The following is a 20,256-nucleotide window of genomic DNA, read 5'->3' as shown; positions in this document are numbered from 1 at the left end:
ACCTCGCCCCCCATAGTCTTAGCTGTATCCCTTTTTTTACTTGGTATGTGGCGCAGAAGGAAAGGCTTTGTCTGATACCAATGTTAATATCTCTGATCATTTTTTTTTAAACCTCATGCTATTTGGTTCATGATAACCTCTCAGTTTAATACATTTTTATGATCAACATTATTTGTTCACTATTTATTGTTTTTACCAACTGTGCTCTGTATGTATTTTGTCTGCACTTTTATGGTCTTTGACCGAAATAAAGTTCTCATTGATTGACTAATGTAGCACAGAGGGTTAATATGCCTACTGCAAAGAGTGTGTAACATGCATTTTTGAAAGCAGTATTATATGTGTATAGGTCCATGGGTTACTGCTTTTGTCACAGAGATTCTTTTGTTACTGTGCACTTCATAAGTGACAATCGTAATCCAGCAGAGGCACCTATAAACTGTCATCTAAGAGCTGCTTGCAAACTGCATGGTATCAGTTAGTAACTTATGTTTTTTCCCAGTCATTCATTATCCTGATGCTGCTAAAAAGGTTGATTTTGGTGGAAATACATTTTTAATGTTAACACAGTGGCTAGCACTGACTTTATGTTCTGAATCCGGAGTTTGTGCTTTTCCAGACCAAGCACTCTTTAAAAATGCCTACCAGTATGAATGACATGTAAATACTACACCTTCTAGTTCCCTTTACCTTATGTAACATTTTCAATACACTGATTTACATGTATGATTCCTTGTCTCTATATGTGTGTGATGTAATGTGCTCTGACATCCTACAATGGTAGGAGAGATGCTATAAAACAAATGAAATACATGTGACAGAGGGACTATGGAGAGATGAGAGGCACTGTTGGAGGATGATAATAAGGGAATCATTAAAGTACGTCAACAAAGATTGTCGCATCCTGGTGCATAGTAAGGTCTTCATTTACTATTCTTTAAAAGCTAATACAATTCAGTATATAATGAACAATGTGTTGTAGAATTCACCATTGTTTCCTAAATATTTTGGGGGTGAGAGCCTACTAAAGCCCCCTTTGTAGTGGTCAGGCTCACTCCCCGCACGTGGGTTGCACCGTGTGGGACTGGTCTGAAAACATTTGCCAGGACTGCTTTGGATTTCCAGTCTGGCCCTGGCAGGAGCAAGAGCCTTGTACGGCAAAATAAAACCAACATTTTAAAAGTTAGTCATGGAGATGCAGCACCAACCTTCCCATTACATGTTTTTCTGTTTTGCAAATTCCTTCAATATAAAATACTAAGGACTAGCTGTACGGCCCGTTTTTATATGCGCAAACGGGTTAACAAATCCGTTTGTGCACGCAAAAACCTATTGGGCCATGTACATAGCCTATTTCGCGAGTCACAATTTCTTTGTGACTCGCTAAATAGGTTTGGCGACTCCCTGTTTGGAAGGGGCATTCCCTTTCAAATAGATAGTCTCAAGACCATATACAAATGTTTTGCAGTCGCAAAACACTTGCAATTACCACCTACTTCAAGCAGATGGTAATGCATTTGCAAATGGGAAGGGGGACCCCTTCCCCCTTTGCAAATGCAGGCAAAATTATTTTTTAAGGGCAGGCAGTGGTCCTATGAACCATTGCCTGCCCTTAAAAAATGAAACGAAAACGTTTCTTTTTTTTTTTTTAAATGCATGAAAAACGGGCAGCATTTTTAGTTTTTTAACTGCTTTATTTAAAAGCAGTCCCAAACATGGTTGTCTGCTGAGCCAAGCAGGCCACCATCCCTGCGAGGGCTGGCATTCCCAATGGGCTCGCAAATTGAGAGATTCATCAATATTACAGAGCCTCGCAATTTGCGACCCCATTGGGAATCGCAAATTAAACACACTGTTGAACTTTTCATTTAGCGACTCGCAACTTGTCATTTGCAATGTGTCGCCAATTGCGAGGCGCTAAATGAAATGGTCGTTCATCTGGCCCTAAAATCCTTAGTAATTTGAGTATTTGTTTTTTGTGCACACATGTTTTTCCTCGAATTACTGTTTTAATATTTGAAATGTAAATCATACAAATTGCTTGGGGGTCGCCGGCTTCCAGTGGTTTACTCAATGGGTGTCCTCAGGAGTCAAAAGTTTAAACATCTTTTGGCTGGTATATCCCTGGCATGCCACTCAGATCCTCCTCTGGGAGGAAAATCAGTATTCCTAAATTTCAAAAAGCTAGATGGAGCAGCTGGTCTTTCTCCTGTGCTGCTGCCAGGCTTTGGAATTCCCTGCCCACCCATATTACCAATGTGGATTCCTTTACTCTGTTTAAAAAATCCTTGAAAACCCGGCTTTTTTATCTTAATACTCCATAGGCCTGTAGGCCTGCTGTGGTTGAGCCTGTTTCCAGAACAACGGTTCGATACCCCCGGGTTCAATGCGCTTTATAAATTCATTTTCATTTTTATTTCATAGTCGGTCATAAAACTTTTATTCGGTTACCATGTTTTTGCAACCATAAAAAGTACATATAACAAATTATATAAAATAATGTACGGTACATTTAAAAACACAGCGGAGCAAATTCATTAGAAAATAGCAACAGTTTAAAAGAAAAAGTTAATCAATTCAAATTACAGCGATATTTTACACAAGACCTTGAAAAATTAGCTATACACTTTGCATTATAATCCGAGTCCAAAAATTGCAGTGCCAGGTACGCAGGGCGACAAAGTCTCAGACCCATTACACGCAAAAGTGGAACGATCCATCTTTTGCGGGGAAAATCACAAAATCTGCAAAACAAAATAATGTGCATTGTAGATTGTTCAGATAGATCATCGCAGGGACACTTCATTATGTTTGATGACCAGTCCTGTATTTTAGGAAATGAAACTATGTGGAAGAAAGAATTAAAGCGAAACCTAGTCAGTAAATACTTTTCATAAGAACTCAGCTGGTAAGTTAGGTATGGTTGAATTCCGTGATGTTGCTGAAGTAATAAAATGTGACTGTTTGTGGGCTTTATTATTTCTTGGGAAAGACGCAATTCTCTTAGGTGGCTAAGGCACATCTTTTTTAAATCCTTCCTGGTAATATCCACCAGACTGGTAGGATCTTGGAAGAAGGAATTCCGACCCAAATCTTGAAAGAAATTTTTCACATATGTGAGCCACGGTATTTTATCCCAACTATCTAGACCCAAACAGTCCATTATTAGTGAGCGTGTCAAATGGCACTGGGTCTTTGTCCAAATGCGGTGCCACAGGAGGATGGGTTGGGACTTGATGTTATCTAGAATATAGTCCGTTCCCAGTTCGATATGGCATGCAAAATTGGGCGCACTTTGTGGTACTGATAACAGATATTTAAAGAACCCATTCTCAACAGTTTGTAGTGAGTCAGCTGAAGCACAGCCCCATACCCCCGCTCCGTACACGGCAACACTATGACACTTGGCATAGTATATTTTTAGTAATTCTGTTGGAGAAGGCTTGCCCAGTTTCCTAGAGAATGATACTAGCGCAGAGGTTGCTCTTTGAAAAAGTAATTTTCTACTAGACATGGACTGTTGCCAACTTAATTTATCGTCCACCAAAATACCTAGGTATGGGTAAGCTTTAGTTCTTTCTAATCTTACGTTATCAATGTAGATAGTTTTGGGTTTCTTTACCCTGGGGCCAAGGTGCATGACATAGGTCTTATTTGTGTTCACTTTGAGGCCCAGCGACCCCATGAAATGGCAGTATTTATTGAGTTGTAATTGTAACTGATTTAGTGTTCTGGCAAAGATCACTGAATCGTCAGCGTATAGTAATATGGGAAATGGGACGTTTTTTGATCACTGGGTGGTCCTGGCTCCCTTCGAGCATGGCGGCCTCAAGGCCGTTCGTATATAGATTGAACAGGAAGGGGGCCAGTACACAACCCTGTCTGACCCCCTTTGTGATGGAAAATGGGGTGGATAATTCGCCGTTCACCCCATATCTGACGCGCGCCGTGGCGTCAGAATAGAGTTCACGGAGGAATTTGATAAGAGGGGGATCAACCCCCAATTCTCCAAGGATATCCCATAAGCTGGAATGTAGGACACAGTCGAAAGCTGCGCTGAGGTCAACGTACACAAGGTACATATTGCCCTTTTTGGCTCCAACGTATTTTCCAGTCAATAGGGCGAGATTCAATGCCTGCTCCACGGTCCCAAGACCCTCCTGAAATCCGTATTGCAAATCAGTCATGATGTTATTTGAGGTCGCCCAGTCTTGGAGTCGCTCCAATACCAGGCGAATTGCGACTTTACCCACGGAGTCCAGGAGGGAAATGGGCCTGTAGCAGGCGGGATCGTTGCGGTCCCCCTTCTTGAAGATTGGAAGCAGTATGGAAGTAGACCAGGAATCTATTAAGCCAGTTGTTGTGGCTGCTGATAGAACCTGAGTGAAAAGGGGAGACCAAAGTTCGAGATTGTGAACGAAGATATCCAGTGGTACCCCATCTGGGCCTGGGGCCTTTCCTGTTTTGGATGCTAGGAGGGCTTTTATGACCTCGTTGTGATCGAAAAGGAGGTTGATTGGATATGTATTGTCCCCCAGGGAACCGTCTGTCGCGTTTCCCTCTCTTCCAGGCACACTTGGACAACCCCCAAATATCTTACAGAAATGGGAAACCCACTCATCAGCTGTCACAGCTACATCAAGATGTCGCGTGGCTGAAACGTCTGCCAAAAAGGGAGATTTTACAACTCGCCAAAACATAGCACTATCTTTGGTTTGACAACTTTCATGCAATTGTGTCCACAGGCTGTTCTTAATTTCTTTCCTACATTTTACTCTTTCTAAATTATATAATTTCCTTAGGTTGCAAATTTCAGTTTTATCCCTCACTGGGTTCTGGAGGGCCGCTTTAAGATTCGAAAGGGCCACGCGACACTGTGTGTTAAACCAACCCTCTGTTGGGGATTTTCTGCGATTGTTTACCATTTTTATTTCAAGTACAGGCATGTTTTACCAACAGGATGCAAGAGGTGGTGAGACCCAGCAGCCTCCAACTCAGTTTCACCGAAATCCATGATAAAGGCTGAAACATTGGAATCAAAGCCTGAACATCTCAAACTCAGGAGGATAAGCCTGAAACTGCAGTGTATCCAGAACAGCTCAGATGAAAGGGAGCAACTTAGAGGGAGTCGGTGTGATTTTGCTACGTTGACAGTGAACCCTCGCAAAGTGTAGGAGGTTTGGCGTAGTCTGTAGGTGGGAGACGACTGCCTGGGGTGATCTCACTTTCAACAGCGAGTCATCTAGGTTGGGAAATACTAGAATTCCTAACCTCCGCAGATGTGCTGCGACAACCTCCATCACTTTGGTGGAATACCCGAGGGGCACTGGTGAGATCAACTGTGAGCACAGCGAATTGAAATTGCTTGTGACCCACTGTGAACCACAGCTCCCACCTCTGAGCAGGCAGGAAAGGGATATGGAAGTAAACGTCCTGCAAGTCCAACACTATCATCCAGTCTCTAGGGTCGATGGCAGATGAAACCTGGGCCCAGGTGAGCATTTTGATTTTTCCCTTGTCAAGAAGTAGTTGAGAGGTCTAATATGGAATGGAGGCCTCTATCCTTTTTTGGCACCAGAAAGTAGCGGGAATAGCAACCACAACCTACTTCTGATAATGGTACCCTAGATGTTTCCTGTGGCCAGAAAAGCCAGTACATCCTGTTGCAAGAGATAATCCTCCGTCAGCCGATCAGAAGACAGTGGCAAAGGTGGCAGGGTTTGTTGGAATGGGGGAGCATAGCCTCACTGGACGATTTGACCACCCAATTGTTTTAAGTTATTGCCAGCCATTGGTGCAGGTGGTAAAATTAAAGAAGCTTTTGAGTTGTGGTTGCCAGGGGAAGATGGATTGGGTCGACCTTTGTCTCTGGTTCCCACGAGATCTGTGGGAGCCGTGTACCTGGCAAAGAAAGGACTGTGTTGCCTGCAGGCCATGGTGGCTTCGGGGAAATGTATGCTGCTGATATTCCATGCCCGTAGCGACAGGAGGGGCCGAAGGCGGAGTACTGCTGTTGTCTGGCCATGCCATGGTGAGCCCAAACGACCTACCAGTGGCCCCATTGTCCTCAAATATTTCCAGAGTTGAATCTCCCTTGTCCATATGGGAGACTTGGACATTCCCTGGTATTTCTCAGGCAGGTGTGGTGTTGAAGCGCCACTTTTGAAGCAATGTCTCTGCCCAGCTAGTCTGTCGTATCCAATCTGCATCTTAACAGTGATTTAGCCTTATCACTCCCATCAGCAATGGCCCATGCCTAATCCAGGACCATAAGCAGCCTATGGCAAACTGTGTCCCACATTGTGTAGAGTTAACGGCCCAATAACTGCAGCATTCACGGATCACAGATCCGGGCTGGTGGAAGAGAATTCTCTTACTGATGGTATCCGGCCTCTTGGATTCCTAATCAGGTGGTGTGGCAGGTAGTGCAGTGTGATTTATCCGGAAATTTTAGGCCTGTACCACCAGGCTCTCTGTTGTGGGATGATGTGAGAGGAAGGCTCAAGCCTGGGAGCGGGCTGCAGCAGCAGGTACTGGACCTCAGACGTCCTCCTTACAACCATCGCCAAAAGAGCCCCATATTCCATAGCCACTGTAGGAGAAGAAACCAGTGTCTGATGTGTCCAGACGAGTTGTCAGTAAATATTCTTAATTTCAGCATTACTCCATAAAAAACAATTAATTAAAAAAAACAGCATAATTCATTACAAAGAAAATAAAAAATGTATATAAATCCATTAAAAGTAAATTAAAGTAAAAGTAATAAAACAGTACTACCAAACCCTAGCACACATAAACAGGTGAATTCCTAATACACATTTTGCAGTGCTCAAGATTGCAGAGCATAGGACTAAGATATATTAACTGTAGCAGGCAGCAAAGTGAACTTGCACCCTTTTTCACCATATAGAAAATAAATATGAGGAGACCTATTGCATTGCGGAGCAAGATGGAATCTGCGTGAGTCACCGTCTCCCAGCCGCTCGCGCCGGAAGCGTTATGCTCGGCTAGCTGCCCTGCGCAGACCCGACTGATACCAGAACGGGAGAGATGCAGAGGCTGATTTCAGTGCGGCGAGGTCAGAAACGATACGGGATACCGAAGCTTTCCCCTTCACAAACAACACTCGGCGAAATAAAGACTTGGTGTGCGGTGCTCAAGGCAATCTTTCCAGGCTCACAGGCACGAGCGATCCTGTTCTGCACAGCTGCGTTTAGCATTTTTCAACCCGCTTCTCTCACAATTGTTTCCTCGGCTAAAGGCGGACTGCACCACGGATCGTACCACGGTCCGAGCTCATTAAATCAGGACAAGAACATTATGAGCTCTAGAGTCACAAGGAGAGGCTCAAAAACAAAGACTCCGGCAGCCACGAGTGACTCCAAGTGCTCCAAGGATTCTGCCATAGCAACGGTCGCCGCTATTACTTCAGGAGGAGCCTCGGGCGGTATTGCAGCCACAGATCTGAGGTTAGTGCTTGGATGAAATCGCAGGAGAAGCTGGTGGTTAGAATGGGGGGGGTGGTATCTAGAGACCCTAAAGATGCCAAAAACACAGACGGGGCTCACGCTCCCCCTGCAAAAAAAAATTTATCGCCAAAAAGTCTCAGCTCAACTCCTTAAATGCAAAACCCCAAGCGGTCGCTCAGAGAGAGGACAGTGTCACGAACAAAAGCCCTCAGGCAGAATCTGCACCTGATCAGGAAGGAGCTGTTGATAGCACTGATACTCTACCTCTAAACTCCATGTCAGTCCAACCCTCCAGCGACCACTCTATACTTCAGGTACCTGATGCAGGCAGCAAATACCCGGAGACACCAACTCTTGTTCTTAAACCACAGGAGATTAATGAGCCTCAACTAGAAGGGATTGACAAGGTTATCAAAAAGTTGGTGGTGCTCTCTAGCTCCCAAAACCCCTGTACGCCCGAGGCGGGCTTGGAACACTTGTACTCAGTTTCAGATGGCACTCCGTCTTCCTCTAATGATGATTTGTCTGATGGTGCCAGTGAAGGAGGCAGCGAGTTATCACTTAAGGACACTGGCACTGTTCAAACACCTAAAAAGCATGGCAACAAGAGTAAGCGGCATAGTCAGCTAAAATGGGACTACTCTGACTCCCAAATGTCTTATCCTGCAGAGGAAGATGACCACAACTCGACCCATTGGGGAAGCTCCAAAAATCTGCTGACGGATGCTAATGAGCCCTCCCTTGCGTCCATACTAGCTTCAATCAAGGAATTCCACGAAGAAGTGCGGACGGATAATCGGGCAGCCAAAAATGCTGCCAAAAAACTGCAAGGTGGACTAAGGCGCCTGAATAAAACCTGCTCTGATATCAGCGAACGTGTGGCCATGGTCGAGGCACGCACTGAACATTTAGAAACAGAAAGCCTGGCAACCAAACAACGTGGGGAGTCCAACACAGCCTGTATGATCGACCTAATGACAAAGATGGAGGACCAGGAAAACCGCCAGCCTCAAAACAACTTACGCTTACTTGGCATTCCTGAAGGGAAGGAGGGGGAAGAAGATCCTAGACGCTTTATCGTCAAGTTGCTTCAAGAGTCCTTCCCTGACGAATCAGGTTGGGACTGGGATCGTGAGGTACAGAGGGCGCACCGCTTCCCCTTCCACTTAAAACGACAACACAATCCAGCTGGAGGACACCCGAGAGTGTTTTTGGTCTACTTTGGAAACTTTCTTCTCAGAGAGATGATTTACGACAAAGCCCGCTTCAATTCTAAAAAAGGCGGCAACGGAATAACTTTTTTTGCTAAACCGGACTTCTGTCATCAGACTGTCGAGCGCAGATGGCGCCTAAGACAACTTATTCTTCCTTTTCAGCAGCAAGGAGCAGACGTATACCTCTTGAATCCCGCCAGACTCAAGGTTATACACAATGGAACAACCAAAATCTTCCTTTCTGAAATAAAAGCTGGGGAGTATTTAGACGAGCTGAAGTCCAAGAAGAACAACAGATGAATAAAAGCTCTATCTAAAGCTCCAGTCTTAGCCGACGCTGCCCACCCGGCAGGATGCCTGCAATGCTCCTATTGTAAACCACCACTGACTATTTATTATTGACTATCTCTGGCCTTTATGCCACACATAATGATGCTTTTATACCGTATGCCTCTGCACTGTTACTTTTTCTTTTTCTTTTCTTTTTTAGTACCCTTTCCTAGTTTTAGTCAGTCCACACATAGTAACTAATGTGAGGATTTCTGATATTTGGCCTATTTAGAGGATGGAACTAATCCGGGTTTGGCTCTCTTCACATTCTGGCGTGGCTGACGGCTGGGGCTCATGTAGATTGCCATCACTCAGAGTTTACCTGATTGCTCAGAAAAGGGGGGGAGGGTGGAGGGGGGAGGCACTTGCACTTCTATTAGAAAAATGGGCACCACATTTTGTTTCAATTTATCACTTAGGTATTTTATGCATATACAAGCAGACTGCGTATTTCATGGCACTAAATGGCAAGCACAATTTTTTTCCTCTAAATGGCTAACCTTGATACTTTAAGAATTGTTTGTGTAAACATATGTGGGCTAAATGATCGTTCTAAAAGACAAAGTGTTTCACAAGGCCTCAGAACCTTGAGAGGAGACATCTCTTGTCTTCAGGAGACACATGTCGAAGGCTCCCAGAGATACCTACTTGACTCTTTAGGATTTAAAGTTCTGGGGGCCACTTCTCAAGGGACTAAAACTAGGGGGGTGGGTATCCTGGTGGAAAAAAGGCTCCTTCTTAATACTCTCAGGGCCAAAGCAGACCCTCTCGGTAGATGGGTCATAACGGAATGTCTTCTTCCTGGCACCCCTTCATTCACACTCTGTTCAATATATGGTAGCAACACTGATGATCCTGGGGTCATTAATTTTGTAAAGAGAAAAACCTGAGCACACACAAGTTAATACAGAATTGTAATAAATTCTTTGGTCTTGGTTTTCACAACAACGACGAAGGACAGTTGGTAAGCGCAGCAATAATGTTTATTGCGCCAGCCGACACGCAACACAGAACGACTTTCAAGGGTGGTGCCGGCTATTTTCGCCCATTGAGGCTTCCCGGAGGACTTCTCCATTACGGCCACTTATTACAGCACTGCCCTTGTAGTCCCTGACGCCTAGAGCACGAAATCAATCCTCAGGAACTGACTAAAAAGTGTATTCTACGCTCAACTGGCGCACCTGACCTGAAGATCCTTTGTACCCGGACTGGGTTGGAATTATCACCAGTCGTGGGGGATTATCCTTCCTTTCCATTTGGATTTGGCCCTGAAGATTTGGAGTGCATTTCACTCCAATGAAACACGTGTCGGCTGGCGCAATAAACATCATTGCTGCACTTTCCAACTGTCCTTCGTTGTTGTTGTGAAACCAAGACCAAAGAATTTATTACAATTCTGTATTAACTTGTGTGTGCTCAGGTTTTTCTCTTCACTAAATTATATGTAAGTGCTTGGCACATTACATTGTCAAGGGGTTGTACAGGTCACCCCTTTTCCTAGTAGCCCCACTCCAGTATAACCATTGCATAAACCACACCAAATACCCGGTGGTGCGCAAAGTTCCCCTTCAGCTAAGTACCTGGTCCATTCTTTAAAACAAGTCATTAATTTTGTATCAGGGGAATTGGCACACTGGCCCATCCTATAATTCTCTGTGGCGATCTCAACCTACACTTGCCCAGTAATTGGGCCACCGAGAGCACCTGGAAATATAGGGGCAGAAAGCCACTGGTTTTCCAGGCCCTGACTAACCTGGTTGAGATGCATGGTCTGAAAGATATTTGGGCTAGTGTGAAACCTTCCGTCCCCTGCTACACCTTTTACTCTGCCCCTCACCACACTCTAGTTAGGTTAGATTATTTCTTCATATTATTCTCTCTTATTAACAACTGTACTATTGAGATAGTCCTGCGCTTTATGTCCGACCACAACCCCCTTATTCTTAACATCAAGGGGTTGGTAAAACCCAGAACTCCTTCCGCTTGGAGCTTTGAGAAAGCTCTACTTCAGGATCTAACATACCAGACGCATATGCAGGGTTGGATACAGGACTTTCTTGAAATAAATATAGGGTCAGCTCCCCTGGATGTGGTGTGGGATACTCTCAAAGCAGGCATCAGGGGCGAGACTCTTGGTTTCTCAGTAGGGAAAAACAAAAAGGAGAGACTTATTATTACTGATCTCCAGGAGAAGCTTAAGGATGCTGAAACCAAATTAACACACACTATCCAAGCAGGGATAAACATCGAGGCTATCCAAGATGAGGTTGTCCTAGCTAGAGCTAAAATTGGAGCAGTTTTTTCTGAGAAAATCGCTGCAAAGTGGGCTGCTACACGACAGGAAAATTATGAATGTAGCAAAAGTATAGGGCACCACTTGGCGGTGAAGACCAGACAGCAGGTTTCGAGCAATGAAATAGACACAATCAAACTACAATCAGGAGAGGAGACCAAAGACTTTGATTTAATACGTAAGGGCTTTCAGGGCTTTTATGCTAAACTGTACACTGAGGAGAATAAAGATCCGACTGACCTAATTGAGAACGACATATCCAGGTATCTGAACGAGATCAATGTCCAAACACTTTCCACTAACTCTATTGATCTATTAGAACTAACCCCTACCTGGGAAGAGATACAGGAATCTCTTAAGTCCCTCCCTGACGGTAAAGCCACAGGCCTGAATGGGATCCCGGTGGAATTTTATAAGGTTTTTGCACCTCAAATCCAGAAAATACTGACGGAACTAGTAACATCCATTTTTAACGAGGGTCCACCTCCAGCCTCCTGGTCTAATGCTAGGATAGCTATTTTCCTCAAAAAAGACAAGTCCCCGCTCGAAATGAGCTCATATAGGCCAATAACCCTCATTAACTGCGACTCCAAGATCTTTTCCAAAGTGTTGGCAAGTCTAATCTCTTCTGTAGTGGAATCCCTCGTATCAGAGTGGCAGCACGGGTTTATCCCGAAAAAGGGCACAACAGAGCATGTCAGACAAACCATCACTCTGTTTGACGCCGCACAGGCAGCAGGAGACCCGATGTCATTAATACCACTTGACGCCGAAAAGGCCTTCGATCGGGTCTCCTGGAGATACTTGTGGGCAGTCATGAAGAGGATGGGATTTGGGCCAATATAGGCTGTACAAGCGCTCTACCTTAATCCCTTGGCCTGTGTCTCTATAAATGGTCAATTAACCGGACAATTGGAGATATCGCGAGGCACCAGACAGGGCTGCCCCTGTTCCTCTCTGTTATTTGCCCTGTACTTGGACCCCTTTATTAAACAGATTGAAGGCAACCTTAACATCCCACCGATAAGTTTCCAAGGCTGCAGTACAAAAATGTTAGCATATGCAGATGACCTGGCCATTACATCGCCAGATCCCCTAAACGCCATATCAGGATTTGAACTTGAGGCAAAAAAGTTTGGAAAGATCTCTGGTTGCACACTTAATCAAAACAAGACACAGATAATAACAAATAGCAAAATCTCCTGGACTGACCACAGGGTTGTTCCGAAAGCTAAATATTTAGGAGTGTTTATTTCTTCGAATCTGGACAAAGTTGTTTCTAATAATCTACTCCCGCTCGCTACACAGACCAGGAAAGCAATGAAGCAAATAAATAATCTTCACCTCACCCTAGTTGGCAGATGTAATGCCGTAAAAATGACCTATTTTCCCAAACTTTTACACTATTTCCGGACAATACCTTTAGAATTCAGTAAAGCTAATCTTATGAAATTCCAACAAATATACACACAATTTATTTGGGCATACTCGCAACCCAGGAGGGCACTCAAACAACTATGCTTGCCAAAAGATCGCGGAGGCTGGGCCTTTCCCAATATCACTTTGTATCATTGGGCCGCAGTCATGCAATACAGCACCGAGCTTACTAAAGAATGTCCTGATAGGTACTATACAGCGCTTCCCTCTCCCTTTCAACTTTTGGTGGGAGAATGCCACTGGGGGTGTTTCTTACGAGAAACAACCTTTGGATACTTTAAACGGGTTAGATTTAAGACCCTGCTCATTTCGTTTAAGGTCTTCCGAAGCATCCGTAGACATCTCGGTATAGGCAGATACAACCATTATTCTCCCACTCTAAATAATAGCAACCTCCCTGATATCTTTGGAAGGGCATACTTCTCTGACTGGCATAGGGCTGGTATTAGAAAGTTAGGTGATCTAATTAACAGCGAGGGAGTTATCCCCTTCCCTGTTCTTGTAGATAAATTCAGGCTCAAGAAAGAGGATGCTTTTAAATATATGTCTATCCATGACTTTCTCTCTAGGAAGGTCGGGGGTACCTCTGGATTTATAGAAGTGGAACTCTTTAACGTCCTACGGAAACCTCTGACCCCCCGAATTGGTCTTCTATACAGTATCCTAAATAGACAGACTCCTGACGATCTACAAGCTATTGCAGGCAAATGGAATATCAGACTTGACTCCACTAGGAATGTTTTTTTAATTCACTTACCCTCTCACAAACTATCTTACTGTCTGCTAAACTACAAGCTCAGCACTTTAAAACTATTTTTTTCTTATATATCACCCCTAGTAAAATCGCAAAATGGGGAGCCGGTCAAGGTACTCTCTGTCCTAGATGCGCTGAATTCGGGGCCAACTCCATACACATATTTGTCTCTTGCACAAAGCTATCATCCACTTTGAACCGAATACAGGGTTTCTAAGAGAAGTCACCGCTCAGCCAATAACTTTGAACAACACTACCATTTTGCTTGGAACACAAGCAGAAACTCCACATCTGAAAAGGGAGGGCTTAACATTTGTAGCAATGGCTGTTTGGAGGATCTGCGTTGCTACAGCTTGGCTAGATCCTGAGCCCCCTTCTTTCTCTTAATGGCTTGCCAGATTTATGGCGACTTATCCTTTGGAAATAGCTTTATATGCCAAACAGGGACGCAGGGGCCGAAAGAAAGGTATTGAGGTTTGGGATAATCACACTTATTGGCTGACTCTGTCCAATTAGCCCGGGTAATAATCGATGCCCGCCTGTTGGGGGCAGTTTTCTCTGCTTCTTCCTTTGTTTTTCATTATTTCCTTCGACTCTTTATTCCCTTTCGGAGCTTTCCCTTAGTGCTTTGGGGTGCCCTATTCTTTTCAATTCCCGATGTAAATTTCTTTTCTTTTTCTTTGGTATGAGATGGGTGGGGGGCTTGACAGGCCTTCGATGTAAAGTTGAATCTGTACTTACTTTGCTTTTTGAAATTAAAAAAATAGAAAATAAATATTTGGATACTGCAAGTACACCAGGCTGCCTGGTGTCTTTTTGTACAATCCTAAATGCCTCCACATGCTGTGTAATACCCAAATTCCTGCAGATGAGAACAAAGATAAAATGTGGTATAAATATAGGGACCCTAACCCCAGGACTTTAGAACTCTTTAGGATCAAGGAACCTGCCAAGAAGAGGAGCTGAAGAAGCTGTTAGAAGGAACTACCACTTTGCTGTGTACTTTGCTGTGTTGGCTGCTTCTGTCTTGGGCAGAGAAAGGACTGGGCTAAACGTTCTGCATCTTCTTTGAGTTTCTCCAAGGGCTTGAGGTAGAGCTTGCCCCCTGCTCAAAAAGTCTCAGAAACAGCAAAGACTTCAAGTTCATCTGCTACCAGCATTGAGAACTGTGTGTTTTGTGCTGCTAGAGAAGAAAAAGCAACCCAGTGCCATGCATGACACTGCTGCCGGTTTGGTGTTTTAAAGGCACCACAGAGGGCACCGCCGCACCCCGCACTGCAACCCTGGTCTCATCTACTCCCGCTGCTGCCAACGAGCCGCTGCTTGCACCGTGACCTTTGGGCACCGGACTTTGCACCGCCTCACTGGTATCCCCGACGCCGCCACTCCACGCCGATATCAACGCTACTACTTGCACCGTGGTTTGAAGGCACTGCTCGCAACTTACATGATGCACCACAGCCTTGGCCTACCGACGCCATCAACTCCAGTTCGTCCACCGACGATAGCGCTTCAGCAACAGCGGTGCTGCTGCTTGCAGCGGGATGTGCCAGAACCGCAACTAGCACCGCACCACTTCGCACAGCAACCCTAGTCTCACCGATGCTGCTGGACGCGTCACAAAGTCACTGCCTGCACCGCGACCTGAGGGCACCACACACTGCACCACTGCACTTTTCACTGCAACCCAACGGCCGCCGACGACAGGGCTTCTGACTTCAACCGCACAGAGTTTGATCTGCAACAAGTGTGACTTTAAGGGCCCGCCGACTGCTGCACCGACCTCCAAAACTGATGCCTGCGACACTGGCTTTTCGAAGCTCATTGCGAGGTCATCGACGCCCTGCATTTCTAAAGGTACTGTTTGCGGGTCTTCCCGACACCATTGCTGGCCCACGACTCCACAGTCAGCCAAAACTGTAAGGACTTGTTGTTCACAACGCCGTGAAAGCCCCAGACGAAGCTATCAACTTCAAGGAACTGTATGGGGGATTTTATCATTTTTTGGTCTTGTTTTGCAGATAAAATATTGGATGTTTTTCTAAAACTAGTGTGGTGTCCTTTTGTAGTGTTTTCACTGAATTACCGCTAGTTATGTGCAAATGCTGTACACACTGCCTCTAAACTCAGCCTGACTGCTAGTGTCAGGCTACCAAGGGGGTGAGAAGTGGTTATTTTAGAAGTGTATCCCCCTTATCCGACTAGGAAGAACGGTCTCTACTTGAACAGGGTAATCCCCTGCCAACTAGAGATCCCCATTTCTAACGTTGGTTGTCAGCGGATAGGATAGTACCTGCGTTTGCACTTGACCTACAGTGATTGGTGTACACTACTACTATATCGCAGACCACTACGTACCACATACTGTTTTCTTTTTGGTCTATTTTGGTGTTCCCATCTTGCTGAACTTAAACTTCCTACTGCATCATGCCTGAATCAGCAGCATCATCAGTTGCATGCCCTAGAAGTAGCCTTTGAGGAGGAAAGGTTGGAACACCCTCAACGTCAAGGAGTTGAATGTTATTTGTAAAAACTGAAAGGTCCAAATCGGAGACCTCACCAGGAAAGAGGAGCTACAAAAGGCGCTGAGTGCCTGGGTAGCAGCCGGACATCCCAGTAGGCAATCTGGAGACCCGAGTGTGGAGGCAGATGAGCCTATTTATAGGGCGGATGTGTTTCTGGGATAGGAGGAACCCTCCAAGCCATGCAGCAGTGGTTTGTCCCCACATAAGCTGAAGGACAGGAGGGAAGCTAGGCAACATCAAATAAAGCTTGAGAGGCTCAAGATGGAATCACAGAAGATGGGTTTAGACCATGCGCATGGTCTCAAGAAGCTGGAGTTAAGGAGTTAATCTAGAACAGATGGTGGAAGCAATTCCTCAGTGCACTCAGAGTATTACACATTTCTAAGAATGTAGAAAAGGAGTATAGACAAGGGTGATTATATACAAAGGTGCGTGGCTTCAGGCCTATGAGGCATCTATTCACATTAATGGGGTTCCTGAAAAGAATTGGGGAGCAGGATTGTGGCTTCATTTCTAAGAAGAAGAGAGGGACACCTTGTCTTTGGGTAAAGGGTACAACCTCACCTACACTTACATGAAGGAGGCCCTTCTCACAAGTATGTCTCACTCCTAAAAAGTACAGGGATCAGTTTAGAACCAGTAAGAAAACTGATTCCCAGACATGGTTAGAATGTGTAGATTATTTTCACTGGATGGTTGAGTGAAAAGCTGCAATGTGACAGATTTTCAGGGGCTGTACAATTTGACTGTGTGGAAGTACTTATCTAGTCTATGTTGTGCAGAGCTGTGCCAGCACTTGAGAGATGGTAAGCTGAATGACCCCAGGAAGCTTCCTATGAAGGCGGACCACTGGGTGAGTACCAAGGTCCAGATGAAGGTGTATGGTGGAGACTCTGCAAAAGGTGGGCAGGGTCCCCAGAAGAAGAGTGGGGTTACAAGGGTAAAGGAAAGGAGTTCTCTAAAGGCCCCCAAACTAGTACCCAGGGTAAGGATTCCCATCCTCCAGGAGATAAGAAGCCACAGGTCTCTTCAGGGAAGTCTGCAGAGACGGAACCCGCACATGTTTTGCCTGTGAGCAGGAGGATAACTTGAAGGGGGATCCCAAGTAGCTCCAGAGGGACAGCCACCCGCAGGAGGTCATTCCAGGGTGTTGGCTAGTGTAGTGCTTTGGGAAAAGGGGTACCCAGAGGGGGTGGGGATTCCACAGAAATTACCTTTGTCTCACTAGGGGACAGTGAGATGGTCCCAGGAAACCAAATGCCTGCAAACACTAAGAAATACAGCGCCTAAGTGACCATCAATGGGAGAAGGGTAGAGACTCTTAGAGATACTGGAGCAAGTGTGACCTCAGTCCGTTGTCACCTGTTCTCTGAGGAGCAAGTAGTCCCAGGGGCATTCCATCAAGTAGTTGCTGTGGACGACTCGGAGCGCCAGTGTAAGATGGCACAGGTTCCCTTCGAAAGGGGGGTCTCAGGTCCCTTGAGAGTAGTTGTGAGCCCTACCATGCCTGTAGATTGTCTGCTAGGTAACGACCTGGAACAGTCCTTAAGGAAGGATGTGGAGTTCAGGTCTCACTTGGAGATGTCTGGGTTGCCAGAGTGGGCATGCATGACCACTCGGTCCATGGCAGTCCGTAAGGGTGGTCAAAAGAACCTGGAGCTTCAAACAGTGGCCCAGGTGCCTGCCAGGAGAAAGGGCAAGGAGCATGGGAAACCCGCCCGTAGTTCCTATGGTCTGGGAGGAGGCTGACCTTGAGGGTGACGCCCCAGCCCCCAGGGGAGCAACTGAATTAAAGAAAGGACTTATCTGATCTGAGCCATTGGCAGCAAGAAAGGGGTCCCACGAAGGAAGAATTCCCTTTTCTAGAGGGTTTGCAGCAGCAGGCTGCAAACCAGGCAGCGGGTGATCAGTCTGGATTACACTGGATCTAATAGTAAAATTGTCTCCTATACAGCGAGCCTAAGGTCACTGAGCCTGGGTCAGTCCATGTGCTGGTGGTACCCCAGCGCCTCAGGACATCCTACTGGGTCTGGCTCACGAAGTACCTTTGGCAGGACATTTGGGCCAGGACAAGTACTTTGACAGGATTGTCACCCATTTCTTTTGGCCCCAAATGCGAAGGCAGTCTGATGCTCTTAGTAGGTCTTCCCAAACTTGCCGGCAAGTGGTAAGAGTAAGAGTGGGAGAAAGTGTAAGGCTCCTCGCCAACATTTTCTGGTTGTTGGCACCCCCTTTGAGAGGGTGAGGATGGACATTATGGGGACCCTGGACCCTTAGACAGCCATGAGTAACAGGTACATCCTGTTCTTGGTGAACTGTGCCACCCGGTACTCGGAGGCTATCCCTCCGAGGGCAACGAAGACTCCAGTGGTGAGCCGGGCCTTATTGGGGATCTTTTCCCGTTTGCGGTTCCCTAGGAAGGTGGTATATGAATGGGGTGCCTATTTCATATCGAAGTATATGACATCCCTGTGTAACCTACAAGTTCACCACTCCTTACCACCCTCAAGGTAATGCTTTGGTGGAGAGATTCAACCAAACCTTCAGAGACATGATCAAGAGTCTAACTGAATCTATGAGGCATAAGTGGGACGTCCTCTTAGGGTTCCTTCTCTTTGCTTACAGGGAGGTACCACAGAAGTCCTTAGGGTTTAGTCCCTTTGTGCTACTGTATGGGCACCCTGTGAGGGGACCTCTCAGTGTAGTGAAGGAAGACTGAGAGACATCTACCAGGAAAAGTCCCCAGGATGTATTTAGCTACATGCTGGCCTTCAGGAGCCAAGTTTCTGTCCGTCAGGAAACTCGCTCAGGCGATCCCAGAAGCCAGCCAGGAGAAAATGAAGCACTGGTACGATAAGAATGCCACTCTGGTAGAGTGTAAGCCTGGCCAGACGGTGTGGGTCATGGCCCCATTAGAGCCGTGCGCTCTTCAGTATAAGTGGACTGGGCCTTTGTAGGTGGTGGAGCGCAAAAGTGATGTCACCTAAATGGTGAATTTGCAGACTCCCAGGAACCCTTTGAGGGTCCTCCATGTGACCCGCCTCAAACCTCACTTTGAGAGGTCTGAAGTAAGCATGCTATTGGTGACAGATGGGGTGGAAGAGGCTACTTAACCACTTCCTGACCTCCTCTCTACCAAGGAGCACGATGGGACAGTGGAAGGTGTCAACCTCTCCCCTACATTTACCCCAGAGCAGGAGGGTGACTGTCAGCCTGTTGTTGGGGCAGTGTGCCACCCTGTTCTCCCTGACGGCAGGTGTCACCCATTAGTGTGCCCATGACGTGGACACTGGGGACAGTCCTCATTTGAAACACAAAATTTACAGGCTGACTGACGGGGTCAGAGCCAGCATCACAGAGGAGGTCTCGAAGATGTTGGTGTTAGGGGTGAATAAGCCCTCCAACAATCCTTGGGCCAGCCCTGTGGTCTTGGTCCCATAGGCTGCTGCACCCGGTGCCACTCCTGAACTTCGGTTCTGTGTGGACTCCCGTGGGCTCAATACCTTCACCAGGACTGACGCGCACCCCATCCCCAGAGCTGATGAGCTCACCAATCTGTTGGAAACTACCAAGTTCCTCAGTATGTTTGATTTAACATCTGGGTACTGGCAGATTGCCTTGATTGATGGGACCAAGGAGAGGTCTGCATTCTCAACACCAGAGGGGCACTGCCAGTTACGGGTGATTCACTTTGGGTTGAAGAATGCATCTGCCACCTTTCAGAGGTTGGTCAACCAGGTGTTGACTGGACTGGAGGATTTCAGTGCCGCCTAACTGGACGACATTGCAGTGTTCAGTTCCAGCTGGGAAGATAACTTGCGCCCCCTCTGAGAAGTGTTGTAGGCTCTGCATAGGGCAGGCCATAATGTCAAGGCCTGCAAGTGTCAGATCGGGCAGGGGTCAGTGGCGTACTTAAGACACCAGGTAGGAAGCGGTCAGGTGGCACCCCTGCAGCCTAAGATCGACACCATTGTAGCTTGGGAGCCCTCTAAGAGCCAGATCGAGGTGAGAGCCTTTTTGGGTCTCTCCAGTTACTATAGGAGATTCGTCAAGGGCTATGGCACCATTGTTGCCCGCTTGTCTGAGCTGACTTCCAGGAAGCATCCCAGGAAGGTGATCAGGACTAATGCCTGCCAGACATCTTTTGATGCCCTGAAGGCAGTCATGTGCATGGTGCCCGTGCTCAAGGCACCAGACTTCTCCAAGCAGTCCTTAGTGGAGACTGATGCCTCAG

This window comes from Lissotriton vulgaris, chromosome 8 (assembly GCF_964263255.1).
Source record: "Lissotriton vulgaris chromosome 8, aLisVul1.2, whole genome shotgun sequence".
Classification (NCBI taxonomy): domain Eukaryota; kingdom Metazoa; phylum Chordata; class Amphibia; order Caudata; family Salamandridae; genus Lissotriton; species Lissotriton vulgaris.
This window is presented reverse-complemented; position numbering follows the sequence as displayed.